The sequence below is a fragment of the Babylonia areolata genome, chromosome 5, assembly GCF_041734735.1.
Source record: "Babylonia areolata isolate BAREFJ2019XMU chromosome 5, ASM4173473v1, whole genome shotgun sequence".
Taxonomy (NCBI): Eukaryota; Metazoa; Mollusca; class Gastropoda; order Neogastropoda; family Buccinidae; genus Babylonia; species Babylonia areolata.
The window spans coordinates 29,089,951-29,099,950 of NC_134880.1; the positions used below are offsets into that span (position 1 = coordinate 29,089,951).

The 10,000-nt window shown below is 42.2% G+C and overlaps 1 protein-coding gene across 2 annotated transcripts in view; it reads left to right on the forward strand.

The window, feature by feature from the left end:
* Window positions 1-8,770: 8,770 nt before the first annotated feature.
* The window catches only part of LOC143282440 (uncharacterized), an 8,908-nt gene continuing 7,678 nt past the window's right edge, over window positions 8,771-10,000 (forward strand). The window contains exon 1 of one of the 2 annotated variants that reach the window (XM_076588082.1): window positions 8,771-8,836. The gene's annotated coding sequence lies outside the window, so the exon portion shown is untranslated. Of the gene's footprint in view, window positions 8,837-9,908 lie in introns of those variants that run through there. The other variant, XM_076588081.1, reaches the window with a different exon arrangement.

Below are 10,000 nucleotides of genomic sequence, written 5' to 3' on the forward strand. Positions count from 1 at the left end.
CGTGCGTGTATGTGTGTGTGTGTGTGCGTGCGTGCGTGCGTGTATGTGTGTGGAGGAGGGGTACTTAGGAAGTATAATCCATGACAGTAGACCGGCCAATGCTCCTTCTCCTTCTATCACAGCAAGCGGCACAATGGGGTGCTGTTCAAGAGGTGACAGGGTGTGGAACGGGCCTCGTAGTACTGAAAACTGTGAACGTTTGTCACCCACTCCTCCCAACCTGCCTGCTGAACAGCGGGTCAGTCTGGTCACGGAAACACTCACAAACCTTTCCACAACAGGTAGGGTCAGAATTTGGGGGAGGAAGGGTTGTGAGGGAAAGAGACGGAAATAACGCGTGGCGACAATAAATTGTGCAAATAATTGTGGAGGGGGAGGGGATAAAAGAACGTGCACTCACGCACCTTTTTCCCCCCTTCACCGACTGTTCCCCAAACACATACACACACACACACACACATGCACACACGCACACACACACACACACACATACACACATACACACATACGCGCGCGCGCGCGCACAAACGCACACACTTTTTATAGGTAAGGTAAAAAAAAAAAAAAAGATCAATATAATGTATAGACTAGAAAGTTACAGTCTACATGAACAAGCAGCAGCACACACACACACACACACACCACACATCACACACACACACACACACACACACACACACACACACACATACCACACACACACACACACACACACACACACACACCACACACACACACACACACACACACACATACCACACACACACACACACACACACACACACACACACACATACCACACACACACACACACACACACACACATACCACACACACACACACACACACACACACACACACACACACACACACACACACACACACACACACACACACACACACACACACACACACACACACAATTTAAACGTTCTCTCTCTCTCTCGGAATCAGAACACAGGCGGGTTCATGGCAACTTAACACTGGCAGTTCCCCGGCGCTAAGAAGTCCACGGACGGAGACTGAGGTGCACACGCGACAGCAGCAGCGCTACGTTTACATTTCGTTAACGTATGTCCAAAGTCCAGCACAAGTCCACAGACTTGGGGCAGTTCTTGACGCCCCACAAACTTAGCGCTGATACGATCGCTTGTAAAACCCAACCCTGGCGTGGCTGTGAAAGGTGTCGGAAGAAGGGAGGTGGCAGAATGGTTAAGACGCTCATCTGCCAATACAGAGTCCGTGACGGGGTCTGGGTTCGGATCCCGCTCTCGCCCTTTCTCCCAAGTTTGACAGGAAAATCAAACTGAGCGTCTAGTCAATCGGATGAGACGATAAAGCGAGGTCACGTGTGCAGCTTGCACTTGGCGCACTGAAAAAAGAATCTGCAGAAAAACCCACTTCGATGGGAAAACAAATTTTTTTTTTAAAACAACAAAAAATGCAGGTATGAAAAAATGAAAAAAAAAAGGTGGGGGGGTGGCGCTCTCTCTACTGTGATAGGTAGGTACACAAACATGTCCATGCACCCAAGGCCTAACACGCGGCTTGAGCTTAAGCTGCTTTCAGGTATCTGCCTAGCAGATGTGGTGTAGTACATAATTATGGATTTGTCCGAACGCTATGACGCCTCCTAGAGAAGCTGACACTGAAACAGAGGGGTGATAAACCACTGAAAAGTCGTGAAAATGGAGCAGACAAAACAGAAGGGGAAAACGTTTATCTCACACACCTAAAAAGCAGGTATACATACATACGCACAAACACATGCACTAACTCACCCCTCGCACATATATGCACTGTGTGGCGCACACACACACACACACACACACACACACACACACACACACACACACACACACACACACACACACACACACACACACACACACACACACACACACACTCCACTCCCCTCCCTACCCCACCCACCCTACACACATAGAGAGAGATTCGCAGGCGTCCGACAAACCCCAACCACTTTGCAGTGTGAATGACCGAACAATGCACAGAGAGAGAGAGATGGGGAGGGAGGAGTGGGGGGCGAGTTGGGGCGGGAGTGGTGGGGGGGGGGGGGGTCAGACACGGAGAAGGAAGAGGGTGGTTACGGGACTGAGGGTGTGGGGAGGGAGTGGGGAGTAGAAGGGGACGGGAGGAGGGTTGGGGGAGGAGGCCGCGGAAGGCAATTTCGGGGGAACTCTTTGGTTGTTTGAAGAGAGACTCTTTGTGTGTGTGTGTGTGTGTGTGTGTGTGTGTGTGTGTGTGTGTGTGTGTGTCATTGATTATCGATTATTTGGGTAGAAGTAAAACAAGAAATCTCTCTCTCTCTCTCTCTCTCTCTCTCTCTCTCTCTCTCTCTCTCTCTCTCTCTCTCTTTCAAATTCTTAATGTTTATACAATTACTTAAGTGGTGTTATTTTCACTTTTCTTTAACACGCGCATGTTGTTGTTGTTTTTCAGATTCAGATTTATATCTTGATCATTTCTACGTCTTGTATTCAAGTTCCATCCACCCTCTCTCTATGTCTGTCTCTGTGTCTGTCTCAGGCTCTGACATTCTTTATTGCTACTACTATTATTTGAGTTACTGTTATTTTTTACTGCCTTTCTTTAAGATGTGCGTGCTTTTTCAAATTCAAATTTTATAGCTTGATCATTTTCATGTCTTGTACTGCCCCCACCCCCACCCCACGCCCCTCTCTCTCTCTCTCCACGCACACACACACACACATATATAATATATATATATATATATATGTGTGTGTGTGTGTGTGTGTGTGTGTGTGTGTCGCCCTATTATTCATTCCACTGCTGCATATGCTACCGATTCAGCTATCACACAGATAAATACCAGGTACATTGGAACAAACCCAGACACTTACTCAAAGAAGGAAGCTCCGAGCTTTGTCAGTATATTTCTATTTGTATTACTCTTTTTGTCCCAACATATTTCTCTGTGTGAAATTCGGGCTGCTCTCCCCATGAAGAGCGCGTCGCTACACTGACAGCGCCATCCATTTTTTGTATTTTTTTCTGCCTGCAATTTTATTTGTTTTACTGTCGAAGTAGATTTTTCCACATAATTTTGCCAGGGACAACCTTTTTGTTGCCGTGGGCTCTTTTACGTGCGCTATATGCATGCTGCACATGCGACCTCGGTTTATCGTCTCATCTGAATGCCTAGCGTCCAGACCACCACTCAAAGTCTAGTTGAGGGGGAGAAAATACTGGCGACTGCCGGTGTAATTCGAACCAGTGCGCTTAGATTCTCTCGCTTCCTAGGCGGGACGCGATTCCTCTGGGCCAACACTCCACTATAAGATTATCCTCACAACGATCATTTGACATATACACACAGCAGCAATGACAGAAGAAATGAAAAGACGCTAAACTAGTATGTAGAAAAACCGAAGAAATGTGCAAACACAAATTAGCTTTTTGTTCAAGACTTTTAATCCTGAATATGCCACACAGAATATACGGATAATACAGAACAAAAACATGGTTGCTTTTTTTTTTTTAACTCGAAATGAAAGAAAACTCAGGCCAGGAGAGTATAATTAATGACTAACAAACGATAAGGAGAGAGAGAGAGACAGAGACAGAGACAGAGACAGACAGACAGAGACAGACAGAGACACAGAGAGAGAAAGATGGTGAAAGGGGTTGGTGGGGCAGAGACAAAAAAAAAAAAAAAAAAAAAAGAGAGAGAGAGAGAGAGAAAGAGACACAGAGAGAGAGAGAGCATGAGACGAATACAAACAACTTTAATTACCAGGCACCTTAGTTCCTGACGCCCATTTAATCGGACTCAAAGGCACGCACACTGCATAAAAAATTCCGACAGAGAAAAGAACCTGACCGCACAGAAGTCCCTGACGGTAGGGACCACAGTTCACAGAAGGGCTGATTCCTCTGTGTGGCCTCAAAGCCAGGCGGGCGGTACCTTCATCAATAGTCAGCGACGTGTAGAATAATAATCGAGGCAAATCTGCCGCCACCGTGTAATCTTCCGAAGAAGAAAATATCGACGGGCTATTGATCGACTCCAGACCGAGAAAATAAATGTATCATTAAACAGAAAAAGAAGAAGAAACATTTGCATGCTGCATTCATCACTGCTGAAAGGCTGTAAATATTTTGGTTTGGGAAAAACAACTACATAAAATGTCAAGGACAGGATTTCGTAAAATAAAATAGAAATATCACAGAACCACACAGAATGTGCGTTACACAGGCGACATTTTCTGACACCCGACAATCATAAGAACTTCGATTTAACAATACATGAAGACTGCAAAAACAATGCGACAAAGTTTATTCCTGTGGGTTGTTAACAAGAGAAAAAAAATCAGATTTGAGAAGTGGTGTTTTGATCATGCGTTTGTTATTTGTCCACATTTCGGCGACCATACGCATTCGGTCCATCTTTCCTTGCAGAATTTTTTTTGCTGTCAGTTAGGTCGACCTCTGTGGGCAGTGTGATCCCCGCCAATAACTCTGCTTCTCCGTTCTGTTGAGGAAAATGTATCGCCTGCTTTTCATTGGCATTATATTTTTTTAAGCAGGCAGAGGTGGATTTGAAGCCTAGTGGATTTGAAGATAGTGCCCAGGGGCGAGGGTGTGTGGGCCCGGGGATAAGAGTAAGACAGGGGGAGGGGGGGTTACTGTTGGGGAAGAGCACAAAATTTCTGGGCGGTGGAGGAAATCATGGAGAGGGGAGTGGTTATAAGGTGAGGTAACGTAAAGCAGATTGAATCGGACAGGTGAGGGGTTACAGGGAGTGTCACACACACACACACACACACACACACACACACACAATCTTATAGATTATATTCTTTCAAGTTTTTCTCCTGTTTTTGTGTTGTGTGTGTGTGTAGGCCGTCCTACACGTGGCAGTATCTGCACCTGTGGTACTGTGAGCGTCGGAAGGGGAGAGAGTGGGGAAGGGACTACACAACTTCTCCTCACTAAAAAAAAAAAAAAAGTCACCTGTGCTGGTCAGGCAACCAGGCTAATGTCGGGAGAACGCTGGCCATTAAGGAGAAGCGAGAGCGAAGGAAGCAGGGCTCAACTTCTGGAGACGTTTTCCCTTGCAACACCTGTGGGAAGTGCTGCGCATCCAGAATCGGCCCCTTTCCCGGGAATATGAGGACACACACCGACAGTTAAGCCTGCTGCCTACTCGTCCGACGGAAGACTCCATTATATGTGTGTGTGTGTGTGTGTGTGTGTGTGTGTGTGTCAATGTGCCACTTCGTTCATGAGAATGATTTTACGCTTTTACAATTTTTACAAAAAAAAAAAAAGGGGGGGGGGGAGGGTTTGAAGGAAAACATAAAATCACTATTCCTTCAGACTATCATAAGAGCACTAAGAGCACTACCTGGTCACATGGGGTTTGTGGTCTCTGGTTACATGTACGCTTGCACGCACGCACACACACACACACACACACACACACACACACACACACACACACACACACACACACATGGACAATATTTCATATATCGTATTTTAAGCGTTTCTATTGTCCATACTTCGTTTTGTAAAGCTATTGACCCTTTGCTTGTTTTGCAAGAACTGGTTCTCCTTCCGCTGGCAGTCATTATCGGAAATGTGATCCTGATGCCGTATATGCAGTGTGTTCCGGAGCTTGGAGATTCCAGAGTCGTTCTCGTCAAACCAGTCTATGTGGCTCCTCTGTACAAAGCCGAGTGTGTCAGCTGCTGCTGTGTACACAGCATCTCTAAAGGTGCTCCATACCTCTTCTACATCAGTAGATGCAGGAATGGCTTGGAAAGCTGCTTGTATTTGCTGCTGCAGCACATCCTTGGTGATATGGAGGCGGTGGATGTTCAGCTTCCTAGGGGGTTTCTGCCTGACTGGTTGGAGCTTGCGTGCAAGTCTGATGTTCATCTTGCTGTGTACCAGGCGATGGTCCGACCAACAGACTGCTCCTCTCATGCAGCGTGTAATGGAAACATCACCTATGTCCCTCTGCCAGACAATCACATAGTCTAGCATGTGCCATTGCTTGGAGCGGGGGTGCATCCATGTGTTCTTGTACTTGTCCGCTTGTTGGAAGAGGGTGTTGGTGATGGTCGGTCTATGCTGCGCGCGGAGCGAGAGCAAAAGCAGTCCGTTTGAGTTGCACTTGCCAGTGCCATGCTATCCTAGGACTTTTGACTCTAAAAACTGGAATTTCACGTTCAAGGTATTGAAGTCTTTTGGATTTCAAGAAGACATGTAAATGGACTGGAACATTTTTCAACATGAAATGTTGGGTCATAGTAAATGGTCAGATTTCCAATTGGTTTAACGTGCAGCGAGCATATACACAGGGTGACACTATATCTCCATACATGTTCGTGTTGTGTGTTGAAATATTGGCAACCATGATGCATGAATGCAAGGACGTGCGTGATATAACTATCAATAATGTAGAGCACAAAATATCTCAGTATGCTGACGATACCGAATGTCTTTCAGCAGGCGATAAAAAAAAAATCTTTGAGACATGTGTTAATGTATCTTAGGCTTTAAAATGAACCCAAGAAAAACAGGTGCAATATGGTTATGTAGCTGGAAAAACTCTTCAGTCCGTTACCTGGATCATTTGCATATGGAATGGAATCCTGTACAATTCAAAATACCAGGAGTCTGGTTTATAAATGATTTAAAAGATTGTCATCAAACAGATTATTCAGAAAGATTAGATAATATCAAACATTTATTCAAGATCTGGGTAAGAAGTCAATAAAATCCAGTTGGCAGGGTAGCAATATTGAAATCACTCATTTTATCAAAATTGATACATTTATGGATATTTTTGCTGAAACCCCCTGAAAATTTTTTTCCGGGGGTTACAGAGCCTGTGCTGTAGTTGTGTATGGAACAGGAAAAAAGACAAAGTTTGTAGAAAAATTGTGCACAAAATCATAAGAAGCGGAAGACCTGGACTGCCAGATTTGAAAACTTTTGCTGTGGTGTTAAGTTGGCCTGGATCAGAAAAATACACACAACAAACCACAAATGGAAACTAATTGCATTACGCAATTTCCTAAGCTTAAAAATATTGAAAAATATGGACCTGAAATTGTCTTAACATTCCCGACATCAAACAGATTCTGGACAGAGGTCTTCCTAGCTTCAAAACTTCTACAAAATCTGTTGTGAACACTCATCAGAACTTCTTTCTGAACCAGTATTCTATAATAAAAGAATTCAAATGGGGCAAAGAATAATTAATTCTAGAAAGTGTGTAGATAAAGGAGTATACTGCATAGCACATTTTCTGAAAGAAAATGGTCAGTTTATGCTACATGAAGAGTTTAAACAAAATTATCTTATAGATATTGATTATAGATCTCCAGTATCAGAATGTATACGAAAGACTGAGATCAGAGTAGATAATGATAAAAGCATAAGTTCATCTCTTTGTTTCAAGACTTTAATGTCTGTTGTCAAAGGATCCAGACTGTGTTATGACTCCTTCATGAAAAGAATAACGCGCCAAAATGTTGTGCAAAATGGGACGAAAAACTTGATGTTCAAAATGACTGGAAGAATTGTTTTCCATATTTAAATAAACTATCTAATGCAAAACTGAAATGGTTCCAAATGAGAATCATTCATAGGTGTATTGGGACAAATGTAATTTTGAAAGAAATGGGATTATTAGATAATAAAATACGTAACTTTTGTCATACCGTCAAAGATAGCATTGATCATTATAGTTTGGTTTTGTCTAATAACTCAGAGGTTTTGGCAATACTTTACCGTAGTGATGAATGAAAGATGTATAAATGTTTTAAACATGCAGTTAACGAAAAGTCTTAGTTATTCTTGGACTTGATCGAAACATACACACCGATGCCACCTTTCACTTTATCTGATTATTAGCAAAACAGTATTTGTTCCAATGTAAAATGAACAAACATAATCCTCTCTTACTTGTATCCCTCTGTAAACATAAGCATAGGTACAAAATAGAATAATACATAGCACGAATAGACTCAAGATATTCTGATTTTTAGAACACATACACACCATGTAGACCTATGTTATTACAATAATTTCTTTCTTCCCATCTGCTCAATGAATAATTGTTGCACCAACGTTTTTTCCCCACATATTGAATGTATATATGTGCTATAAAATATTTTAGTGTGAAAATGAAATGTGTCCATCATTGCCATGTTATAAAATGTCATTGAGACCTGACATCTTACGTCCTTTTGGCACTAGTGTGTTGTATATGTGCTGTTTGTATTTCATTACAGATTGATTGAGTCCCACTCGCTTGTTAATGCATCGATCATTCAACATTTTTCTCTTCTTTTCCCACTCATATATGTACTCGCATCTACTGATGTTTTTCACCCTTATATACACTTTTCTTCTAAAATGATATAAAACAGGCAGTTGAATGTGGTTGCTTACTGTATGTCCTTATACTGAATAAAACAAATGGGAAAAAAATGATTGAGACAATGTACAGTGTGGAATTCAAGCAAAACCACATTCCAAATCAGAAATAAGCACACGAGCGCGCGTGAGAGAGAGGAGAGAGAGAGTATGAGAAGGGGGTGAAGATGGAGGGAAGACTGGGTGGGGATTTGAAGTGTCGGATCACAGCTCACCATGACGCTTAGCCCCCTGGGCTGTGAACTGTTTGCTCGAGCCGGCACAACCGTACCCTGATATTGATCTGTGGAAACGATTTATATCCATCGTCTATTCTTCCGTACAACAAACTGCACTTCGCACACTTTTGCCCAACATCTGTCGGCTAGCGGTCTGCACGCCTCTGTTGTTATCCAACACGGTGAGTGCAATTTCTCTCAACGAGCTGGCTAGAACATTATAATGATGGGCTTTTATTCTTATATGATTATCGCGGCCATCGTTTTCGAAATTAAGTTAGATGTTACTTTAAAATCATAGGGCTGGTTAAGACAGTACGATGATTTTTCTTCTTATTTTTTCCTTTAATCACGTCCATCCCCTTCGAAATTTGATTAGATTCAAATATGACTTTCAACTTACAGCTTTTTTTTTTTTTCTTTCTTCTTTTTTTTTTTTTTTTTTTTTTTTTTTTTTTTGCTGTACCTTTCCATAGTCCTTGCAAGTCCTTTTTCAAGATTTACAGAATTAGCTAAATGTTTGTTCAAGAACATAGCGGTTTTTGTTTTTAAGTAGTTTCGTTTCACGGCTCAGAGTTAAGCAAACTGTTTTGTTGTTCTTGTTGTTTGTTTGTTTGTTTTTATCTGATTATTTGTAAAAATAAAAATAAAAAAATAAATAAAATGATAATGATAATAATAATAATAATCACTGGAGCTGCTGGACTATCGTTGGGAATGTTCATGATGTCCTTTTCCGTTGTTTGAAAAAGCGCCGCTACGCGTTTTGATGGAGTGAAACAAATCTTTTTAGTTCTACTTGTTACTGTTAGTTTAAATTCTGGTTGTTTAATTCTTATTTTCAACGTTCTGTTCTCATTTTAAGTTGTGTTAGTTTAACTTGTAAGTTTGAATAAATGGGTGTTAGATTTTTTAAATGAAATGTATTTTACTTACTGGTGCAGATTGTTTTATCAGTATGGAATACCTATTTGTAAACAGCCTTCTGTAGAATTCCCACCCCTCCTCCCCTCTAGACAGGTATGACTGTAGCCTACGTTTTACACCGGACAGCGAAACATTACCCAGAAGTGAAACGTGAAAAACCAACAATACACAGCGAACAGGTGTGTGGGAGTGCTGAATTTCTAGACGGTGGTTTCGAATCTATAGACTGGCGTTTATCTAACAACAGCTGTACTAACAATCCTGACCTGGGCTTAGGCCTACCCTTAAGCTCGCATCGTGTTGAAGGCTATGTTGAGCCCATGTCCAATTGTGTAAAGATTTATTGTCTTCAAAACAAGGATCAATTAGATCTCACACACGAGCAGAACACTGCTTTCTGGGTGGACTATCAATGTGGC